The sequence below is a fragment of the Tursiops truncatus genome, chromosome 8, assembly GCF_011762595.2.
Source record: "Tursiops truncatus isolate mTurTru1 chromosome 8, mTurTru1.mat.Y, whole genome shotgun sequence".
Classification (NCBI taxonomy): Eukaryota; Metazoa; Chordata; class Mammalia; order Artiodactyla; family Delphinidae; genus Tursiops; species Tursiops truncatus.
This window is the reverse complement of record NC_047041.1, coordinates 90,664,774-90,689,430: the sequence shown is the minus strand read 5'-3', so window position 1 is coordinate 90,689,430 and position 24,657 is coordinate 90,664,774. Positions and strand designations below refer to the sequence as shown.

At 38.4% G+C, this 24,657-nt stretch overlaps 1 long non-coding RNA gene across 1 annotated transcript in view; it reads left to right on the top strand.

Annotated features, from left to right (window-relative positions):
• LOC109552212 (uncharacterized) overlaps positions 1–24,399 on the top strand; it is a 63,695-nt gene extending 39,296 nt beyond the window's left edge. The window contains exons 2-5 of the long non-coding RNA XR_002178976.2: positions 13,577–17,860; positions 19,329–19,427; positions 20,647–20,770; positions 23,836–24,399. This is a non-coding gene — a long non-coding RNA (uncharacterized lncRNA). The remainder of the gene's footprint in view (positions 1–13,576; positions 17,861–19,328; positions 19,428–20,646; positions 20,771–23,835) is intronic.
• The last annotated feature ends 258 nt before the right edge of the window (positions 24,400–24,657 follow it).

Here is a 24,657-nt window from a genome sequence, read left to right as displayed (position 1 = left end):
ACAGCCATCAAGAAGCCTGTGTGCAAGCACAGGTCACTATCCAAACCTCCCCATCTGGGAGCCTGTGCAGCCCTCCACTGCCAGGGTCCCGTTATCCAGGGACAACTTCCCCGGGAGAAAACACAGCATGCCTTGGACTGTTGCAACATCACACTGGCCTCTGCTGCCACAGGCTTGCCCCACATTCAATATCCTTCCCTCCCCCCAGCCTGAGTGAGCCAGAGCCCCCTAATCAGCTGCTACCTTAACCCCATCCTGTCTGGGCAAGAAACAGATGTCATCAGGCAACCTACAGGCAGAGGTGGAGCCAAATAGAAAGCTGAACCCCAGGAGATGTGTGAACAAAGAAGAGAAAGAGAAATCTCTCCCAGCAGCCTCAGGAGCCACGGATTAAATCTCCACAACCAACTTGATGTACCCTGCATCTGTAGAGTACCTGAATAGAAAACAAATCATCCCAAAATTGAGGCAGTGGACATTGGGAGCAACTGTAGATTGGGGTTTGCTTTCTGCATCTAATTTGTTTCCGGTTTTATGTTTATCTTAATTTAGTATTTAGAGCTTATTATCATTGGTAGATTTGTTTATTGATTAGGTTACTCTTTTACTTTTTTTTAATATATACATATTTTTTCTGAGTGTGTATGCATATGTTTCTTTGTGTGATTTTGTTTGTATAGCTCTGTTTTTACCATTTGTCCTAGGGTTCTGTCTGTCCATATATATATATTATTTTTAGGTATAGTGTTTAGTGCTGTTATCATTGGTGGATTTGTCTTTTGCTTTGGCTGCTCTTTTCTTTCTTTGTTTTTTAAATTACTTTTTAATTTTTAATAATACTCTTTATTATAATAATTTTATATTATTTTATTTTTCTTTCTTTCTTTTTCTTCCTTTCTTTCTTTTTTTTCCCTCCCTTTTCTTCTGAAGAGTGTGGCTTGACAGGGTCTTGGTGCTCCATCTGGGTGTCAGGCCTCAGCCTCTGAGGTGGAGTTCAGGATATTGGTCCACCAGAAATCTCCCAGCCCCATGTAATATCAAATGGCCAAAACTCTCCCAGAGATCTCCATCTCAATAAAAAGAACCAACTCTACTCAACGACCAGTAAGCTACAGTGCTGGACACCCTGTGCCAAACAACTAGCAAGATAGGAACACAACCACACCCATTAGCAGAGAGACTGCCTAAAGTCATATGAACTTCACAGACATCCCAAAACACACCACCGGATGTGGTCCTGCTCACTAGAAAGGCAAGATCCAGCCTCATCCACCAAAACACAGGCACCAGTCCCCTCCACCAGGAAGCCTACACAATGACTGAACCAACTTTACCCACAGGGGGCAGACACCAAAAACAATGGGAAATATGAACCTGCAGCCTGCGGAAAGGAGACCCCAAACACAGTAAGTTAAGCAAAATGAGAAGACAGAGAAACACACAGCAGATGAAGGAGCAGGTAAAAACCCACCAAACCAAACAAATGAAGAGGAAATAGGCAGTCTACCTGAAAAAGAATTCAGAATAATGATATAAAGATGATGCAAAATCTTGGAAATAGAATGGAGAAAATACAAGAAATGTTTAACAAGGACCTAGAAGAACTAAAGAGCAAGCAAACAATGATGAACAATACAATAAATGAAATTAAAAATTCTCTAGAAGGAATCAGTAGCAGAATAACTGAGGCAGAAGAACGGATAAGTGACCTGGAAGATAAAATAGTGAAAATAACTACCACAGAGCAGAAAAAAGAAAAAAAGAATGAAAAGAATTGAGGACAGTCTCAGAGACCTCTGGGACAACATTAAGTGCACCAACATTTGAATTATAGGGGTCCCAGAAGAAGAAGAGAAAAAGGAAGAGACTGAGAAAATATTTGAAGAGATTATAGTTGAAAATTTCCATAATATGGGAAAAGAAAGAGTCAATCAAGCTCAGGAAATGAGAGAGTCCCATACAGGATATATCCAAGGAGAAACAAGCCAAGACACATGTGAACCAAGCTATCAAAAATTAAATACAAAGACAAAATATTAAAAGCAACAAGGGAAAAGCAAAAAATAAGATACAAGGGAATCCCCATAAGGTTAACAGCTGATCTTTCAGCAAAAACTCTGCAAGCCAGAAGAGAGTGGCAGGACATATTTAAAGTGATGAAAGGGAAAAACCTACAACCAAGATTACTCTACCCAGCAAGGATCTCATTAAGATTCAGCAGAGACCTTAAAACCTTTACAGACAAGCAAAAGCTGAGAGAATTCAGCACCACCAAACCAGCTCTACAACAAATGCTAAAGGAACTTTTCTTGCCAGGAAACACAAGAGAAAGAAAAGATCTACAATAACAAATCCAAAACAATTAAGAAAATGGTAATAGGAAATACACATTGATAACTACCTTATATGTAAACAGATTAAATGCTCCAACCAAAAGACGCAGCCTGGCTGAATGCATACAAAAACAAGACCTGTATATATGCTGTCTACAAGAGAGCCACTTCAGACCTAGGGACACATACAGACTGAAAGTGAGGGGATGGAAAAAGATATTCTATGCAAATGGAAGTCAAAAGAAAGCTGGAGTAGCAATTCTCATATCAGACAAAATAGACTTTAAATTAAAGACTATTACAAGAGACAAAGAAGGACACTACATAATACTCAAGGGACCAATGCAAGAAGAAGATATAAAAATTGTAAATATTTATGCACCCAACATAGGAGCACCTCAATACATAAGGCATATTCCAACAGACATAAAAGGGGAAATCGGCAGTAACACAATCACAGTAGGGGACTTTAACAGCCCACTTTCACCAATGGACAGATCATCCAAAATGAAAATAAATAAGGAAACACAAGTTTTAAATGACACATTAAACAAGATGGACTTTATTGATATTTATAGGACATCCCATGAAAAAACAGCAGAATACACTTTCTTCTCAAGTGTTCATGGACATTCTCCAGGAGAGATCATATCTTGGGTCAGAAATCAAGCCTTGGTGAATTTAAGAAAATTTAAATTGTATCAAGTATCTTTTCCGACCACAACTCTGTGAGACTAGACATCAATTACAGGAAAAAATCTGTAAAAAATACAAACACATGCAGATTAAACAATATGCTACTAAATAACCAAGAGATCCCTAAAGAAATCAAGGAGGAAATCAAAAAATACCTAGAAACAAATGACAATGAAAACATAACGACCCAAAACCTATGGGGTGCAGCAAAAACATTTCTAAGAGGGAAGTTTATAGCAATACAATCCTACTTCAAGAAACAAGAATGATCTCAAATAAACAACCTAAACTTACACCTAAGGCAATTAGAGAAAGAAGAACAAAAAACCTCCAAGTTAATAGAAGGAAAGAAATCATAAAGATCAGATCAGAAATAAATGAAAAAGAAATGAAGGAAACAATAGCAAAGATCAATAAAACTAAAAGCTGGTTCTCTGAGAAGATAAACAAAATTGATAAACCATTAGCCAGACTCATCAAGAAAAAAAGGGAGAAAACTCAAATCAATGGAATTAGAAGTGAAAAAGGAGAAGTAACAACTGACATTGCAAAAATACAAAGGATCATGAGAGATTACTACAAGCAACTATATGCCAATAAAATGGACAACTTGGAAGGAATGCACAAATTCTTAGAAAATCACAACCTACTCAGACTGAACCAGGAAGAAATAGAAAATATAAACAGACTGATCACAAGCACTGAAATTGAGACTGTGATTAAAAATCTTCCAACAAACAAAAGCCCAGGAACAGATGGCTTCACAGGTGAATTCTATCAAACATTTAGAGAAGAGCTAACACCGATCCTTCTCAAACCCTTCCAAAATATAGCAGAGGGAGGAATACTCCCAAACTCATTCTACAAGGCCACCATCACCCTTGTACCAAAACCATACAAAGATGTCACAAAAAAAGAAATCTATAGACCAATGTCACTGATGAGCATAGATGCAAAAATCCTCAGAAAAATACTAGCGAACAGAATCCAACAGCAGAATAAAAGGATCATACACCATGATCAAATGGGCTTTATCCCAGGAATGCAAGGATGCTTCAACATATGCAAGACAATCAATGTGATACGCCATATTAACAAATTGAAGGAGAAAAACCATATGATCATCTCAATAGATGCAGAAAAAGCTTTTGACAAAATTCAACACCCACTTATGATAAAATCCCTCCAGAAAGTAGGCATAGAGGGAACTTACCTCAACATAATAAAGGTCGTATATGACAAACCCACAGCCAACATCATTCTCAATGGTGAAAAACTGAAACCATTTCCACTAAGATCAGGAAAAAGAAAAGGTTGCCCACTCTCACCACTATTATTCTACATAGTTTTGGAAGTTTTAGTCACAGCAATAAGAGAAGAAAAAGAAATAAAAGGAGTCCAAAGTGGAAAAGAAGAAGTAAAACTGTCACTGTTTGCAAATGACATGATACTATACATAGACAATCCTAAAGATGCTACCAGAAAACTACTAGAGCTAATCAATGAATTTGGAAAATAGCAGGATACAAAATTAATGCACAGAAATCTCTTACGTTCCTATACACTAATGATGAAAAATCTGAAAGTGAAATTAAGAAAACAGTCCCATTTACCACTGCCACAAAAAGAATAAAATACCTACGAATAAACCTACCTAAGGAGACAAAAGACAAGTATGCAGAAAACTATAAGACAAGGATGAAAGAAATTAAACATGATACAAACAGATGGATAGATATAACATGTTCTTGCATTGGAAAAATCTACATTGTGAAAATGACAATACTACCCAAAGCAATCTATAGATTCAGTGCAATCCCTGTCAAACTACCAATGTCATTTTTCACCAAACTAGAACAAAAAGTTTCACAATTTGCATGGAAACACAAAAGACCCCAAATAGCCAAAGCAATTTTGAGAAAGAAAAATGGAGCTGTGGGATTCAGGTTCCCTGACTGCAGACTATACTACAAAGCTACAGCAATCAAGACAGTATGGTACTGGCACAAAATCAGAAATATAGATCAATGGAATAGGATAAAAAGCCCAGAGATAAATCCACGCACATATGGTCACTTAACCTTTGATAAAGGAGGCAAGAGTATACAATGGAGATAAGACAGCCTCTTCAATAAGTGATGCTGGGAAAACTGGACAGCTACATGTAAAAGAATGAAATTAGAACACTCCCTAACACCATCCACAGAAATAAACTCCAAATGAATTAAAGACCTAAATGTAAGGCCAGGCACTATCAAACTCTTAAATGAAAACATAGAACATTATATGACATAAATCACAGCAAGATCCTTGTTGACCCACTTCCTAGAGAAATGGAAATAAAAACAAAAATAAACAAATGGGACCTAATGAAACTTAAAAGCCTTTTCATCTCGAAGGAAGCCATAGACAAGATAAAAAGACAGCCCTGAGAATGGGAGAAAATATTTGCAAACAAAGCAACTGACAAAAATTAAGTTCCAAAATTTACAAGTAGCTCATGCAGCTCAATATCAAAAAAACAAACAACCCAATCCAAAACTGGGCAGAAGACCTAAATAGATATTTCTCCAAAGAAGATATACAGATTGCCAACAAACACATGAAAGGATGCTCAACATCACTGCTCATTGGAGCAATGGAAATTAAAAGCACAATGGGGTATCAGCTCACACTGGTCAGGATTGCCATCATCAAAAAATGTACAAGCAATAAATGTTGGACAGGATGTGGAGAGAAGGGAACCCTCTTGCCCTGCTGGTGGGAATGTAAATTGATACAGCCACTATGGAGAACAGTATGGAGGTTCCTTAAAAAACTAAAAATAGAACTACCATACAACCCAGCAATCCCACTACTGGGCATATACCCTGAGAAAACCATAATTCAAAAAGAGACATGTACCACAATGTTCATTGCAGCTCTATTCACAATAGCCAGGGCATGGAAGCAACCTAAATGTCCATTGACAGATGAATGGATAAAGAAGATGTGGCACATATATACAATGGAATATTACTCAGCCATAAAAAGAAACGAAATTAAGTTATTTGTCGTGAGGTGGATGAGCCTAGAGTCTGTCATACAGAGTGAAGTAAGTCAGAAAGAGAAAAACAAATACCATATGCTAACACATATATATGGAATCTAAAAAAGAATAAAAGGTTCTGAAGAATCTAGACACAGGAGAGGAATAAAGATGTAGAGAATGGACTTGAGGACACGGGGAGGGGGAAGGGTAAGCTGGGACAAAGTGAGAGAGTGGCATGGACATATATACACTACCAAATGTAAAATAGATAGCTAGTGGGAAGCAGCTGCATAGCAGAGGGAGATCAGCTTGGTGCTTTGTGACCACCTACAGGGGTGGGATAGGGAGGATGAGAGGGAGACGCAAGAGAGAAGAGATATGGGGATTTATGTGTATGTATAGTTGATTCACTATGTTATGCAGCAGAAACTAACACAACATTGTAAAGAAATTATACTCCAATAAAGATGTTAAAAAAAAAACACAATGAGATAGTATGTCAACCTGTTTGGATTTCTTCTATAAAATAAACACACAATAGCAAGTGCTGGCAGCGATGTGCAGAAAAGAGAACTTTTGTTCAGTGTTGGTGGGAATATAAAATGGTTCAGACATTTTGGAAAACAGTATGAAGATTTCTTAATGAACTTAAAAATAGAGCTATTACATGATCTAGCACCCCATTTCTTTTTCCCCATTTCTTGATTAATATCCAAAGGAAATGAAATAACTCTGTGAAAGAGATATCTGTATTTCCATGTTGATCACAGCATTAGTCACAATAGCCAAGGTATGGAACCAACTTAAGTGTCCATTAATGCATGAATGGATAAGGAAAATGTTATATATATACACATGTATGTAATATATATAATCCATACACACACATATATGGATAATATAATATAATAAATTAATATAAACACAATGGAATATTATTCAGCCTTAAAAAAGGTGGAAATCCTGCCGTTTGCAGCAACATGGATGAATCTGGAGGTCATTATGCTGAGTGAAATAAGCCAGACAAAGATAAATACCACATGTACTTCATGGTGTCACTTATACATGGAATCTAAAAAAAGAAAAAAACGTTGAACTCATAGAAGCAGAGTAGAAAAGTATTTGCTGGGGCTGGGTGGGTGAGGGAAATAGGGAGAGGTTGAGAAAAGGGTGCAAACTTTCAGTTATAAGAGGAATAAAGTCTGAAGATATAATGTGTAACTCGGTGACTGTAGTTGATAATACTGTATCATGTAATTGAAATTTGCTAAGAGATTAGAACTTTAGTGTTCTCACAAAAATATAAATAAAAACTATAAATAAATAAAATGTAGATAAAAGTTTATTAGGAAAAAAATAATGCATTGGTGAGGGTGCTAGAAGCATGGGAGATTCCGTGATGGCTCTGTTCTCCAAGTTAGACATACAGCAGAAGATGCTTTGTGTAACAGAACTGGGTTCTTTGATACCACTGGAGATGACAGAACACTAAAATAACAGAAATCAGAGATCCTCTGACTCGTTTTATGATCTGAGGCACTTTTCAGATCTAGAGCCCAGTTTGAAGATGAGCCTGTCTCATCAGGAAGAAAGAATTTGCAACACCAAATATATTTAGTAATGACTCGCCCCTTGTTCAGTAACTAAGATCATACATTGAAGAAAAGAGAATGACCAGACAACATAAGGACTGTTGGTCACAGGGGCTGAGTTTTCACTGGTACTCAGATGCTATTAATTGATGCTATTAGAGTGGAATAATATGAGAATCAGGTGATAAATGTAATCTTTATCTATATCCAGCTCACAGTGATCCACTAGGTCTATGGAGTTACCCTGTGGTTATTTCCCAGTCTCGGAAGGGCTGACTGGAATGGACGTACTTGATAATTTACACAACACTTACATTATTCCTTGGCCTATGGCCTAAGAGCTATTATAGTAAGAAAAGTCAAGTGAAATCCTCTGAAATTGCCTCCTCTCCAATCCTCAACCAGGATAGCAGATCAAAAGCATAATCATACTCCCCCACCCCCAAATAGCAGAGATTAATGGTATTCTTAAAGACCTAAAGGATGAATGGTGTGGTCCACATTTAACTTTCTACATCTTCCCTTTAGAAATCAGACCAATTCTAGAGTATGAAAATAGATTTCCCCAAACTCAACCAAGTAGCACTTCTTATTGCAGCTGCTCTGTCAATATGAAATGTTTACTTGCCAGGAGAGATTAACATGATCTCAAATGCACATAGTCATTGATTGGCAGTGAAGTTCTTTTCCATCTCTACCAAGAAGGGGGGGCATAAAGCAGTTTATCATCATAGAAGATAGAAAACAATATACGTTTACATTTTCCCAGTGTCATGCTTAATACCCTCACCCTCTGTACTGTTATTGTATTGTATTGTATGACTATCTGATTATTCCACGTAACCTTACCTTGGCCCGGTGTACCACCAACACAATGTTAATCAAATCATATGAGCAAGAAGTTTCAAGTAGATCGTGGGCCTTGGTAAGAATATTGGATCCAAAAGTGAGAGATAAAGCCTATGAAGATTTGGAGATTATATCAGGAAATCTCATCCAAAATAAAGAACAAATTACTGTTTCTCTTAATCCCACCAATAAGAAGAAAGTATAATGTCTGGCAATATCTTCAGCTTCTAGAAGCAGCATATTCCATACCTAGAAATACAACTATGTTCCATATGGAGTGACAAGAAGACTTTAGTGCAAACATACTTGTTGCTTGGGCCATAAAACTGAGCAAACCCTTTGGTACAAAACTATCTGTGATAGGAAAAACATTATAAATTTATAGCAAGATTCCCAATGAGAATTATGATGTAAGCTGAAAAAAATCCATTTCCAACAAGGAATTATTCACTTTAAAAAAAAAAAAACAGCTCCGTATGGATATCCAATTTTCTCAGCACCACGTGTGGAAGAGACTATCATTTCCACATTGTGTATTCTTGGCAATCTTGTTGAAGACCAGTTTATTGTTTATGTGTGGTTTTATTTCTGGGCTTTCTATTCTGTTCCATTGGTCTATATATCTGTGTTTACGCCAGAATCATGCTCTTATAATTACTGTTGCTTTGTAGTATATTTTGAAATCAGGAAGTGTGGTGCATCCAGCTTTACTCTTCTTTCTCAAGATGTCTTAGGCTTTCTAGGGTCCTTTGTGGTTCCATATGGATTTTCAGATTGTTTTTCTATTTCTATAAAAAAAAATGCCACTAGGATTTTGATAGGCACTGACTGATTTTGTAGATTACTTTGGCTAGTATGGTCATCTTAACAATAGTAAGTCTTCCAATTCATGAAAATGGATGTCTTTCAAATTATTTGTGTTTAAAAAAATTCTTTAATAAAAGTTTTATAGTTTCTAGTTCTATCAGCTGAGATAGAGCAGCAACAATACATGATAAGATGAAAGTGGTAGAGCCAGGATCACGCAAGAGCTGGGTTGGAAACACAGGCAGGGTGCACAAAGAGTTGGCCCAGAACCCTCTAACGTCTCCACTATCACACTGTGGCTGCTCCCTCAGCTCAAACCCATTGGTAACATGGGATTCCTTTTGTGAGAGAAGGAAGAAAAATTATGAGCTGGGTTTATATAAGCCTGGTATATTGTATGAGCCAGAAATGGATGGTGGCTGTGTTACAGTCCCATATAGAGTGGTCCCTAAAGAGAGTAGAGATGGGAAATCCTCCCAATGGGCACAGCTTCCTGCAGTGTAACTTATTATCTTCTTTATATGAAAAGAGAAGTGGCCAAAATAAGTATATATATGGATTTTCCATGGCTGTGCATTATTGGCAAAGGCAAAGAATGCGTTATTAGATAAATCCTTAGTCTAGAAGTATCAGGGGCCATAAATTTGAGTCCCTTCTTTATTAATGCATTATGTTTGTTTTCATTACAATCAACGTATCTTGCATAAATGCATAGACATTCTGTTTAAATTACTTATGTTTGCGGGAAACCACAGAAGGAAAAAATTAAAGTATCTTTACAGATGGAGGTTAGGGACTATCAAATATTATGTCATCACCCTACTCTTTACAAGTAGGTAAAATTTAGAAGAAAAGATATAATTCATTGAATAAAAACCCTGTTGGGGGCACAAAGATATAGTCACAATAATCACTTTTTAAGTCATGCCCTGGATCATGGCACTTGCATGGTTTGGACTTCAAAAGGTGGTCATGGGTCTAATGAATGTGTTGGTTTATTGGTAACAAATAATAAAAGTAGCTAAAACACATACAGGATCTGCTATGTACATGGCACTATTCTGTTTGCTTTACATAGGTGAACTAATTTAAGCTTTTCCTACAGTTATTGAACTATTACTAAATCAACTTTATAGAGTGAGAAAGTGAGGCATGGAGAGGTTAAGCTGTTTATTCAGCTAGAAAGATAGACATCTAGGATGCATTAGCAGTAGTCAAAACTCTTCAGTGTTCTTGCACCAACCACAGAGAGAGATTGCTGTATCCTTCAGGAGTTAGGTGGGAAGAGGGAGCCATGTCCCCAGATAACCCAGCTAACATCAGTTTGTATAAGGTTCCACATTTCGTGTATATACTTCCAGTCACAATTTGAAATCTGAAATATTGGAATACTTTTTGTGTTCTGTCTCAAGCCAAACCTTCTGAAAGGAACTTTATAGCTGCTTGTCCTAACTCCATTCATTCCCTTTTCCAACTTATTATCTGCACTTTTGCCATATTATTCCCCTTAAACTCTACTTCTCTTTCTGCTCAAAAGCCTTCCACAGCTCTGGGAGGTCTACATGATAAAGTTGACAAACCTCAGCCAGACATCCAAGATGCTCATGTCTTTACCAGATGTCAAAGGTCAAATCTATTTACCATGTCCTGTCCCCTACCCACATCTCACATTTTTTTGGCCTCCACAGTTTCACTTAAGCAAAATCAATATGCAAGGACACTTTGGTTTTTTTGTTTTCTCTACAAGTTTACACAAATTATACCACCTTTCAAGGTACAAGGTAAAATAATACTTCTATAAAGTGCTCCCTCATCATTAAATCATAATGTGACCTATACCTTCTTTAAAAAGACTGGATAATTTACTTGGCAATTTAAAGTTTGTCTTAATTGAAGATATATATATATATATATATATATATATATATGTATATATACACACATGCACACACACACACACATATACACATATACTGCATTCCGCATTTACGTGTTAAGTTTCTTTTTAATTATACTCCTACATTTGACATTTTGCATTTTGTTTGTATCCAGTATATCCACAGTATTGTTCACTGTGTTATATTTTTATATTTAAATAATGCATGGACTTAGTTTTTCTTTTTACATTTCTCCATTACAAAAGCCTAGCGGCATATTTGGTGATGATTTAAAATGGAATACATGAATAATGTTTATTAGCTCAATTCAACATGCCCCCCTTCTCAAGGTGAGGCACTGACTCTTGTTTGGTAAACTCAGACCTCTCTTAGTATTTACCTGAGAGAAATTGAGTCAGTTCCCTGGATTTCTTGCAAAAATGGAAAATCACTTTTACAGAGAAGAAACAATCATTTTCTAAGCAATACGGTTATTGAACTACTTTGGCTGAGTAAATAGCTGTTTCTTCCATGGCACATTCAGAGGAAATTCTAATTCTTGTCATGGATTGTGACATATTTCCCCTTTGGTAAAACAACAGAAAAGGTGTTTTGGGAATTTTAAGCAGTTTTCAATGTAGACGTTTCCAACATGCTGATTTTCCCAAAAGTTCTACTGGGTAATCTCATTTACCTTCTTCATTGTTTGAGGGTGATGAATTATATAAAATTATTTAATTGCTTTTCTCTTTTTTCATTCTACTCTGCCCTTTTATGATGTTGTCAACTTCAGAACTATCCTGTTTCAAATTAAGCTAAAATATTGAAGTCTCTCCTGAGCTACCGTCTCCCATTTATGGCTGCTGTAACGGGACACTTTGTCAATACTTTGAAACCAAAAGCTTTACCCTCCCTTCAAATCAACATTTCCCCTTTCCTTCCTGTCACCTTTCCATCCATCTAAGCCTTCCTCCCTGCATTTCCTCCTTGACTCTTTGACTGCCATCACGCTGGTATAGCAAACATTGTCTGTTACCTGGACTAGTGGAATAGTCTTCGAAACACCACCCCTTCTTCAGTTTTCTTTTCACTCTGTGAAATCCGTGAACTTTTTTGCCAGATTATCATTTATTATAGAACATCCTTCCTCACTTTATCACCAGGAGAATTAAACTTCACGAGCTTTGTCTGTTGCATCACTTTGTCACCGTTTTCTAGAAGAGTGGTTGTCCCATGGCAAGCATGTGTTAGATATCTGTTCAAGGAATTAACAAATCCCATGCTCAAATACATTCAACGGCTCCTTATTACTTAAAAAAGCTTGTTATTCAAATCTTTTTTAATGTTTATTGTTACATACCGACAATAGATACAGACTGTGTTTATAGTGACAATGAGGATTGGATAACACTTCAAATCAGCGGTCCGCAGCAATTTGGCACCAGGGACCGGTTTCGTGGAAGACAGTTTTTCCACAGACGGGGTGGTGGGGGGCAGGGATGGTGATGGTTCAGGTGGTAATGTGAGTGATGGGGAGCCATGGGGAGCCATGGGGAGCGATGGGGAACGATGGGGAGCGATGGGGAGCAATGGGAAGCGGCAGATGAAGCTCCACTCACTCGCCCACCGCTCACCTCCTGCTGTGCAGTCCGGTTCCTAACAGGACGCGGACCAGTACCGGGGCTTGGGAACCCCTGCTTTAAATAACTTATTACCAATAATAAAATAAAAGGACCAATTGGTAACTGAGACATTCAGAAAACATTTTTAATTGTGTCTTTTCCTTAGGTCCCAATTTTGTTAGTAACAAAATTAAACTATGTACTAGGTAGTGTGTTAAGCTCTTTGCAAGTTTACAATCCCATGATTTAAGTTTTATTACACATATTTTACAGATAAGAAAACAGACTTAGATGAAGTAACTTGCCTATGGTCACCCAGCTAGTAAAGGTAGAGCCAGGATTTTTAATCGATCATTGTTTACAATAAAGTGTCTTATTTTCTTTGATAAGAACAGTCTACTTGCAAAGAGACAGTTTTCTCTCTTTGGGGATAAAGTTTTCCATCTACCTCAGAAGATCTGTGGGAGCCTGAGAGGCCCAGAACAATGTCTTATCTGCAGGTGCGAATTGAAGCCTGATGTAAGGGGCTATGACTGTAAACCCCAGAGCAAACAAAACACAGTCTGCTGTCCCTAGGAGTCATAGAAATGGTGAAGTATTTGATGCCGTTCAAAATACCCAGGAATACTTCCATTTTCACATAGTTGCTGCTCTTACCCAGGGACCCTTTCTTAAACCAATTTGGAGCTGCCAAGTTAGCAAGGAACTCCCACCTACCCTGACATTTCATCTCCTTAATACCTTTCACCTTTTCCTGCTTCTTTACTAGACGGATCAAGAAAACTGCTGGAGCGTGAGGGTCCCTGAGAAGCTGCTTCTTCCTTGACCCACACTCTGCTTGATCTCTTGGAAACTGCCAACCCTGGAGAGAAGCATTTTTGTCTTCCCTTGTGGCCTGGACAAAACACAAAGGGAACTTAAGGCAAGAAATATTTTAATATCTTTTTCTACTCTCAGTCTCCGTGATAGCCATCTAATCCACAAACTGAGGGCTAATGCACGTGGAAGGGGAAAGAAATCTCAGCATGTGTGCTCCTCTGACATTTTGATAAGAGCACAGAGATGGGAAGGCGGCACATCCCCTAAACTACCTTTCTGAAGACATACCTTTGCAGTGCTTCTCAGAAAGCTCAGCAGCCCTCCTTTTAGTCTGCTGGGGAAATTGACAAGGGGTTTTAAGAGTCATCAAACCCACAGAAACATATTTGTCAGGTGTCTCTACAAGTGTCTCTGTAATTTAATATATTCTTACATTTTACTTTAAAATAATTCTGTCCACTTCCATTTAAAGAAAATGCCATTTTTGCTTTAAATTCTTATTACAGGATATTTATCTTGGTTTATTTGCTTGTTTATAGAATTAGAATTTATTGATAGAATAAAACTCAAAAAGGACCTTAAATATTTTTAATATTATTACTTTGTAATTAATATTACATTAATATTAACATTATTTATATTTTTAGCAGAAACTTTTCCTTGAATGAAAACTTATTCAAACCTCAACATGGAGAAATCAGTCATCAGGATTGCTTTAGGTGAAGCATGGCTATAGGGTCTGGCTCCCTCCCCATCTCCCCAGTTCTTGGAGGCCCAAGAAGGTGCTCTAAAAAGCTCACTTGGAATACTGAGGAATCTATCCAAACTTCTCTGGAGGAAGACATAGGGGAATGAAGTAGCTCATCAGGCCATGTTACAAGTTGGTGGCAGAGCTGACTCTAAACGGTTGATTCTTGATTCTCACTCCTGTCTTTGAGGTTGGGTCAATCTTTCCGGTCTAGGGGAAATAAAATAAGTACTTAAAGTGTAAAAGTTTGAAAAGAAAACAAAAATAATTTTCCTGATGGCTGGGCTATAAACAATTATCTTGAAACAGATAAAGTTTCTCACTCATAAATAGGAATATATTTAACCATCATGGAAATATCATGCCAACGACAGGAATTTGTCTTGTTCAGTAAATTTGTTTCTGACTTCTGAGTTTTCCCTGATACAGGGAACGTACCTTACACCTGTCCCCAGTCCCCTGAAATGCACTGAGATGCTCCAGGTGGTGACTGCTTAACCTGCAGCTGTCCCAACCAGTATTTTCTATGCTTGTCATTCTTGGGAAATAACAAAGGAACCCCAGACACATGCATACATAGGGGAAATTTGGCATGTGTACAGGAAGACAAGCAAAGCAGTCCTTCAAGAGACAAACAAGACCTTCTTGCTATAATCCAGGATATGCTCTTCAGTACTGAGCTAGCCATCATAACTAGATGTGAAGAAACGTTCTTTTGCACCAAAGAACAGAAACACGATGATATTTCAGTTTGTTTAGGAAAAAGTTTTGTCTCCCCACATAAAAGTCTCTAAATCCCTGTTTCTTCTGCTCAAAATCACTACCTTTTTTTTTTCTTTTTATAAATATTTAAGGTCCTTTCTTTCTTACTTGCTACCTAGTCTCTTTCTCCTTGTTTCCTTGTGGGCCTCTCATTTTTTTCTTTTTTCACTTTTTTCTTCCCTCCTTTCCACTTATTTTTCTTCTATTCTCCCCACTAGCTTTCTTCTCCTCTTCTTTTGTTTTCTCTTTCTTTTTTCCTTTCTGTCATTTTTTTCCCTTTCTCTCTTTCCCTCCCTCCCTTCTTCCTTGTTTCCATTCCTCCCTTTTGCTCTTTTTCTTTCTGTTTTTATTTCTTCATTTATACTCTCTTCCATTGTTTTTCTTCCTACTTTCTTTCTTCCTTCCACTCAGAGTCATTCATTGAGGGGTTAAGAAATTGGGTTTCTTGAATTACTCAGTAAGAGAACCTCTTGGGGATTCAACTCTCTGGACTCTGAACTACCCAGTTTAGAGGACAAACTTTCCTATTTGCAAAGAATGCCCTCAGACAGAGAGACATGGGGAAAACACCAGCATGGACGTGAACTGTCTGTACTGACTGTTGATAGGAATGGGTTTGTCAACACTGGAGATGCCTCTTTTCCTCCATCGTTCTTTTTTCTTTCTTTTCTTCCTTTCTTCATTAAACAACTATGCATATCCACAATGTGCCAAGTACTATCCTTAGCATTGTGACAGCTAAGTAGGCATGACCCCAATTTTCTTGCAGGTTACACTCTAATTTATTCTGACTGAGGAAATAATTATTAATCAAATAGTCTCAAAACATCAGTGCTTCTTAAACCTTTCCACTTACACTGCCCTTCAAAATAGAAGAGAGGGAGGAAGTGTCCTTGGTTATCTGAAGAACTACACTTGGAAATTCTTTTGATGTTTCCTTTTGATGTTTTATTTTTAAATCCACACAAACTTCAGGTACTGTATATTTAAATAGACCAAATTAATTTATATCAACCTTTCTAATGGTTTGAATACTAGATAACATTGAATTTTGAAATGTTGTTACAGGTAAAAACCCAAGCAACATACCTGGTAGCTATTCTAGTATTATGCATAATGGTTAAAAGTTTAAGCTTTAAAGAAAATAGGGAAGTCAGGATCAAGTGCAATATCTTCTTACCAGTGGGATGGCCTTGGGCAGCTTTATTAAACTTTCTGTGACCTGGTATATCCTCACCAGCATTACCTAACTCACAGAGATGTTAGAATTTAATCGGAGACTAGCTTTTAGCACAGATTCAGAACAGTTAACACCCTAGACATGAAATGGACTATTGTTATTATCATGATATTGTCTTTTTTTTTTTGCAGTACGCGGGCCTCTCACTGTTGTGGCCTCTCCAGCTGCGGAGCACAGGCTCCGGACGCGCAGGCTCAGCGGCCGTGGCTCACGGGCCCCAGCTGCTCCATGGCATGTGGGATCCTCCAGGACCGGGGCACGAACCCGTGTCCCCTGCATCGGCAGGCGGGCTCTCAACCACTGCACCACCAGAGAAGCCCCAATGATACTGTCTTTAATTATTATTGTATTAACCACTGTTGCTGTGGTTTTTATTACTGTAATTAATTTGAGGTATAGCCAGGCAAGGGAGCATCAACTTACAAATATTGGAGTCTGAACAAGAGCATGTTAGCAGGTCAATGAGGGAATGAGGGCTCAGCTCTCGTAGAGCTCACGTTCATACACAAGTAGGTATCCTAACAGTGCTTCCAACCCAGTATCTAATGGTCCTGGACACACTCTGCCTTAGGGCCCAACAGTGCTGAAACACAGCAAAGCTGGTGCTGAGCAGACAGCGGATGGGTTGCCTCTGGCACAGCATGCACTAATAGAGAGCACTGGTAGGCTGAGAGGAGGGGGGAGCAGAGCAAGGATGCATTAATGATGAACATCCTGCAGGAAGGGGAGAGATCAGGGAGAGATTAGCCAAACTGCTGATTGTGCATAGGGAGGCCAGCTGTGAGAGGCTAATGGAACATGAGGAGATGACAGAAATCCAAAGACAGCCAGCTGTTACCTGGGATGATGGTGTTGAGTCATCAGATTCCAAAGCACCACACAACAGACAGCCACATCTGGAGGTGGAGTTATGGGCCTCAGCCCTGCAGGGTTTGCTGAGAGGGCAGGTAACACAGGCACGTGGGGATGACGCTGCAAGAGACAGTGTGCTAATTCATCAGGTCCTGTGATGCTTTGCCTCTTTCCCTTTCCTGAGTGACAGGAATCCCAAAGGACAGAAAATGATCCACAGACTTATAATAAATAAAGTGTTTTCAGTTGTTCTGTTCCCTCTAGTCACATGCTCCATGCCAAGACCTAAAGTCTTCAATGTTGATCCAGAAGGAAAATGAAGAAGTTTCTCTTGTCCCCGAAATCAGGGCAAATTATCATATGCTTTTCAACAATTTAAAGAAGCAATTATCAAACTTTTGCTTGCCCCTTTGGGACTGACTTGTCAGATACCTCTACCCCAAGCATGACCACCTTCATTAGACACAGTAAGTAACATTTGCTGCTTATTGGCTACCAGCATCTGTTTATTCCTCCCTAGGAGACCATAAACACCTTTTGAAGAAATATCTAGTTCATACTGGATTTAGTTCATGAAAACCATATCCACTTGCCTGGCCCTCAGCTGAGTAAAGAACAGTATGTGATCAAAGGTAGGTTATTTCAGATCATTGCTCTCTGGAAACTAAAACTGAGGTAGAGAGGCAAATATACTCAGAATGTTTGAGATTTCATTATGTCCTAGTAGAAGCTGCACTATACCTACTAACAGACCACTCTTGGGTTCTTTGCTTCATATTCTTTTTAGCTGTCTCTGTTCCTACAAGTTTTAAAGTCTGATTCTATAGTCTCTCAAGAAATTGTGAGCTGTCAATATTCTTCCAAGGATATTTTGGCCTTCAGCCAAGAGACCCTAGGATAAGGAATACTTCTCAAGATATAAGATACAATTTCACATTCCTTTCTCACCTCTAAGAAAGTATTTCTAAATTCAAGTCATTGAGAAACAATTCCTGAACAACTTTGAATCCATTATTACTCATTTTTATAAATGAGACTTTCCTAGGCTTCATTACTTAATTATCAGGACAAAAATACATTTGCTAAAAACAGCTCACAATTGATTACAATAAACCTGTGGAAGACTGCTTTCAAAGAGAGCTTCAGCAGTTCTTCCCATCCTTGTATGCACACATCTCTGCAATTTGGCTTTGGCACTCTCCCCATCAAGAGAAGAAATGCATTTCTTCAACCTTTGGATCTGTGCTTGAATTTGGCATTGCAACTGTAGCAAATGCTCCATGAGCAGCAGTTTGACAGGTGTCTGCACACTTGGCCTTAGCCTCTTTTGCTGGTAGAGGGAACACTATGACCAAATGGCAATGATCCTGGCTTAGCCATCTTGAAATGAAGAGAACAGAGACGCCATAGCTGACAGTTTGACAAAGACCAGGCACATGTGTGTGGCCATTGTAGATCGTGTGGTCACAACTGAGCGAGCATAAAAGTACAAGTCCATAAAGTATTCCCGGTGAAACCAGCAAAAAAAAACACCTGGCTGAACACAACCCAAATTGCTAGCCCAGAGAATCCTAAGCAAATATAATAGTTGTTGTTTTACCTTTTGCTTCTGGGGTGGTTTTTCAGGTATCAATAAGTAATTGATATAGAAATTAGTAGCAGAACTTGTGTGTAGGTAACAAAAACTGAAAATATGTTTCATTGGCTTTGAGACTGGTTGGCAAGAACTGTTAGCGAAGGCTGGAAATATTTCAAACTGCTATTGGAGGCTGCAAAACTGGTGATCCATGTTTTGTGTGTGGGAACCAACGGGTAAAACTGTTGCCTAGGGTCATCTTGGGTCTGACTGTGGTAGATTGTCTGCAAAGATGGCCCCCATCCATTTCACTCATCTCTTACACCCATGGTCCACTTTACATCAAAAACTGGAGTCTAACTCCCTTCCCCTTGAATTTTTTAGCTCTGTATGTCAAGCTCTAGGAAGAAAGAAGTAAGCTAAAGAAAATACTGTTTAATTTGCAAGCAGAATTTGGAGAAAATGTGAGGAGGCAGGACTTATTGAATTAAAAACTGTACTGTTCACAAATCTATTCTTCCCAGCTAGAAAAAGCTTCCAAGAGTAAGACAGCATCTGAAGATGAAAGACTAAATCAGTGCTGTGGCTGTGAAAACTTTTCATGATAAACACACTTGATTCAGGTAAGTATTTTCATTCCCAATTTGGAGGTGATGAAACTCAAATTCTGAAAGACAAAATCAGTGGTTTTCAAACTTTGTCCCACAGAACTTTGCCCTTGTGGGCCCAGTGGGAAACAGCAGTGAGTTAGGCCTGATAGAGGGAAAACCAAGTGGGCTGAGGTCTGGGTCTTTCATTTTGCTCCCAGGAGAAAATTCTACCTTTATCTATGATATGTATTTGGTTTCCATGTAAGATTTTGATTGAACAGTGCTTTCCAAAGGCAACAAGAATCATGGAAAACCTCTAATAAAGAATAGAACAAGGATTTGAACCCAGGACACTTAGATTACAAAAGTTATACTCTTTGCTTTGTGTCACATTGCCTAATGCACTAAGGGTGAGTAGAGGGTCTTGAAGTTACAGAGTTTTTGGACCCAGATGTATGAAGTTTATCCCCTGCATTGATATTTCTCAAGCCAAAAGCTGATACATATTTTCTGACATTTGATATAATAGTAACATAGATTATTCAAAATCTGGACTGTTCTGGAAGATTTTAGTTGTATAGTTGTCATATCTGATCCTTAGGAAATATAGCAAAAGATCATATGATCTGAGTGGGACTGTTCAGAAGAGGTTTCAGAACTTCTTGAATCAATCGATTAATTGATTGATTGATTGATTTGTTAAAATGAAGGACCTATGCTGATAACTAGAGAATGGGAGTAAAACACACAGCGAAGCCTGGTCTTTGGCTTCCAGGAGCTCAAAGTGTAGCAGGGGAAGCAGAGCAAGTTCATTCTCATGCAAAATGATGTCTAAAAGGAAAAGGTTTGAACAGAAACTTAGTCTTCTGAAAAGGCAGAACCCATGCTTCTCTGAACCAAGGTATCGCTCCACTAACTGGGATTCCTAATTGCAGTGACTATAGGATAAATAATGCTGTATAAATTCCACTTTTTATTTTATCCTGAAAAAGAGATGTCTCTTCCCTCAGAAAAGAAAATGATTTTCATTGCTATTGTATTTCCAAGGGTGAGAGAGGCCGTGGACATTTCTCCTGCCCCAGGTATCCTGACTCATAACTCAGTCATTGTTTTAACTTGGTAAAATATCTAAAAGCTAAACTAATTTAAAGACGCTAAAGCCATGTCACATGAGACAATATGTGAAGCACCAGAGAAGATCTCAGATCAGAGACGTACAAGGCACATCTTTGCTTCCTTTTTGTCCCCCCAGCCTTCCAAGTTACTTCCAGCCTTGAAAGTAAGGGCAAGGAAGATGGAAGTCTCTATTAGCAATCATTAGATGTTCGATATCTGTGCTTACTACAATATCAGCCATGAAACCGAAGACCAGTTTGGTAAGTTGCTAGAGACTGAAGCGTGGGCCTTGTGCCAGAGCATACTTTTATTTTTTCTCTTTATTATCTACTTCGTTCTGGGGGTAATCCTCAGCTTACATCTAAGGATTCGTTTTTTGTTTTGTTTTCGTTTTTTTGTTGTTGTTTTTTGTGTTTTTTTTAAACATCTTTATTGGAGTATAATTGCTTTACAAAGTTGTGTTAGTTTCTGCTGTATAACAAAGTGAATCAGCTATACTTATACATATGTCCCCATATCCCCTCTCTCTTGTGTCTCCCTCCCACCCTCCCTACCCCTCCCATCTAGGTGGTCACAAAGCACCGAGCTGGTCTCCCTGTGCTATGTGGCTGCTTCCCACTAGCTATCTATTTTACATTTGGTAGTGTATATATGTCCATGCCACTTTCTCACTTTGTCCCAGCTTACCCTTACCCCTCCCCATGTCCTCAAGTCCATTCTCTATGTCTGCGTTAGATCTAAGGATTCTTAGATCCCCTGCAGCCTGAGTTTCCCAGGCTCCCACGTCAGCTGACTTTGGCTCATGGGAGCCACTGGGTGGAGATGGGTGGTGGGAGGAGGGGTGAAGCTTGGGAGTTTCTCCACCTCCCTCTCTGTCCGGGTGGTACCTCCAGACGCATCTGCATGTGTCTGGTGGTTTCAGCTCCCACAAGACAAACCATTCATAGATCCAACTTCCAACAAGGGACTTCAGCCTCTGGGCTCTGTTTCTGAGCCCCCTCCCTTGTGTCTCTAGCAGAGGGTGGTAGACATTTCTGGCTGTTGTCAATTTCTGGGTTACCTCATTGTTCCCCCTTTGGCTTTTCAGCTCCTCTTCACCTGTGTAAACAATTCCCTGCATTAAAATCCTCTTGTTTAAAAAAGATATAAGGGCAAATATTGAGTTTTTCAAAATGAGTATCTTTATTGTTAGTATAGTTTGGTAGTTTTCCAGAAAGATGGCTGCAGTAAGCTCCTCTGTCTATTGCTGTGTTTGTGAATGCATCCAGGGCACGTGGGTTTGGCTGGGAGCAAGTAGACTTGACTTTAAGATCAAGAGCGTGGGACACCAGACAAGTTCATGGAATGTTACCCACAAAAGTGCTCAACCGCATTCACAATTGCTGATGATGACACTAGACAGGCAAACATTGGTGGGTAGTTATATGCACGGTTCTATGAACTTTGTATATACTCATTTGAATGTTTCAAACATTCTACAAACTAGGACTATTATGATCCCCATTTTATGATAGGAAAACCATATTTTAGGAAGATTAAACAATTTGATTAAGATCACACATTGAGAAAGGACTTTAAACCCAGGATGCCTGGCAATATTTTTTATTGATGTGGTCTTTGTGCAAGTCATCTTTATTTTATTTTTACCATCCTCAAGGGAAAACAAAGAAAAAACATTTTTTATTCTGTCTCATTTATGCTGATAATATCTGTGACAAAAATTCTCATTTATCTTAAAATCTTCATTTCAAAAAGAGGAAGCACTTTTAGTGTATGACTTTACAATATGGCTTAGGAAACACGTAAAAGAAAGCACAAAAGATGAATTTGCGCTACAATCTACTCGTCTGTTAAATAAATATATAACATGTGGCTTAAAATATGAGGCTAAAGTCAAATACTTTATGTTGCAAACAAACTTGTCGCATCGGTGAAAATGACCAGCTTTTTTCCCTTTTTCCCTCCTGATGCCCCACCGCCATCTACTCTCCACAGCCTGGGGTCTTTCATCTTGCTGTCTTAGGGAGTGTTTATTCAAGACCTGTAGTTCTAAGAAAACAAAATCTGTCCAGTGACTAACGAAAGAGCTATTTTGGCCTTTAGAAAGTATTTTTATGTACTTTCTCTCCATTCTCTTACCCCGCATCTTCCACCCCCTACTCAACATTCAGCCTTTTCCTTTTACCCCAGTTGGGTGGACAAAATACATTTTATAATAGCTAAAACTATATCTAGGGTTTACTTCTGTTTTAAGCACTTTCTATGGATTAACTAATTTAATTCTCACAAAAAGTTAGGAGGTACATAATACTATTATCACGATCCTTTTACAGATGATAAAACTGACAAAGAGAAGTTACATTTACAGAAATGAATAGATGACAGAAAGGGATTTGAAGGCAGGTAGTCAGGCTCCAGTTTCCATATTCTGACCCTCGTTCTGCAATACTGCTTCAAGGACCAGCAAATCTCTAATAACAGAGATTAGGAAAAATTACCTATTGAGTCAATTTTAAAGATTGTAAAAGATGAACATTGTTCTAATGACATGAAAACAATATCGGGGCCTTGGATTCTCAGGCATTTTGTTTACATACAGAAAATGTGGCTTGGGAAGATATCTTATGCTTAATTTTGGTGCAAAGAAAAAGTTTTTTTGAATCTAAATGTTATTGCATCCATAGCATTTCCTCTCTTGTGTAATGTGAATCTCAGTGACTGGTTCTGATAAGTTTGGTACCAGCCATATGCTAAGTACAGTACCCCCGATGCTCAGGTTCATCTGTAGATCTTCAACTATTCTGTCCAATTACACACAAAGGGCACCCATTCAGGCCAAACCAGTGTTTGATACATAAAGCAGGTTCACAACATACATACTTCCCATATTTTTGATACTTTTTTACAGTCGTCTTCCATTTTTCTTTTAGAATTACAAATCAGTATTTAAGCAAAACTTACACATGCAACATGCATTTTCATTTGTAATACATTACTCTATTTCAGGCAAAAGTTAAAATTAGTACTAGCCACTACATCATCAGGAAATGTATTCTATCCACTTAGCCGTGGGCAACAAGCCTGTGTCACATTCTGGAGTCGTATTAAATGCTCAGTAATATTTGTTCATTAATTGACTAATTATGTTATGATGAGATAGCATCTGCGCAAAACAGTAAATTTACATCCATTGCCTGTCTCATAAAATGAAAGACAAAACATATTTCTGCCTATCAATCAGCAATAGGGCTTGAGTAATTGAGTGTGTGCAGGAACACTGATTATATACATGACAGTAATTATGATGTGGCCTCTAATTATATAGGTAACGTGTGGCATTGGATTCATGGGAGCTACTGAGTTGCCTCTCCATCAAAGCCCAGGTGCCTGGGGAGGATGAAAAAAAAGCCAAAAGTGAAGAACATAAGTGAGAAAGTAGAAACATTTTAAGAAAACATGTTACCCACCATCTCCCTGGACTATGGAACATTTGGTTTTATGTGAATTCTTTTTTCCTCCCTTCCTTCTTTCCTTCTGTTTTGAAAAACTGAAAATGAAGCAGAATCAGGGAAGAAAGAATAATGTAAAAAGCTCTTCTTTTGCTTTTTAAATTTTCTGTTTTTGCCTTCTTTTGTTTGTTTAATTGGACTTATTATTCTAGGACTGTTCTTGTTGTCACTCCTTTCTTTAGACTTTAGAGACATAAAGTGATTACATTATATATAAAAAGGCCAGGGCTTCCCTGGTGGCACAGTGGTTGAGAGTCCGCCTGCCGATGCAGAGGACACGGGTTCGTGCCCCGGTCCGGGAAGATCCGACATGCTGCGGAGCGGCTGGGCCCGTGAGCCATGGCCACTGAGGCTGCGCGTCCGGAGCCTGTGCTCCGCAACGGGAGAGGCCACAACAGTGAGAAGCCCGCGTACCGCAAAAAAAAAAAAAAAAAAAAAAAAAAAAAGGCCAGTAAATATACCCCTTTTCATTACCAGGAATTAATGTATCACTTTAGCTTTTCTGTTCCTTTCTAAGATGGAGAACAGTGATTTGACAAGATGGATAAAATAACAGGCTAATTTAGAATGGAGGTGGGGAAAATAAAATATATTTGAAGCATAAAAGAAAGACGAGGGACAGCCCAGTCCCACTGATT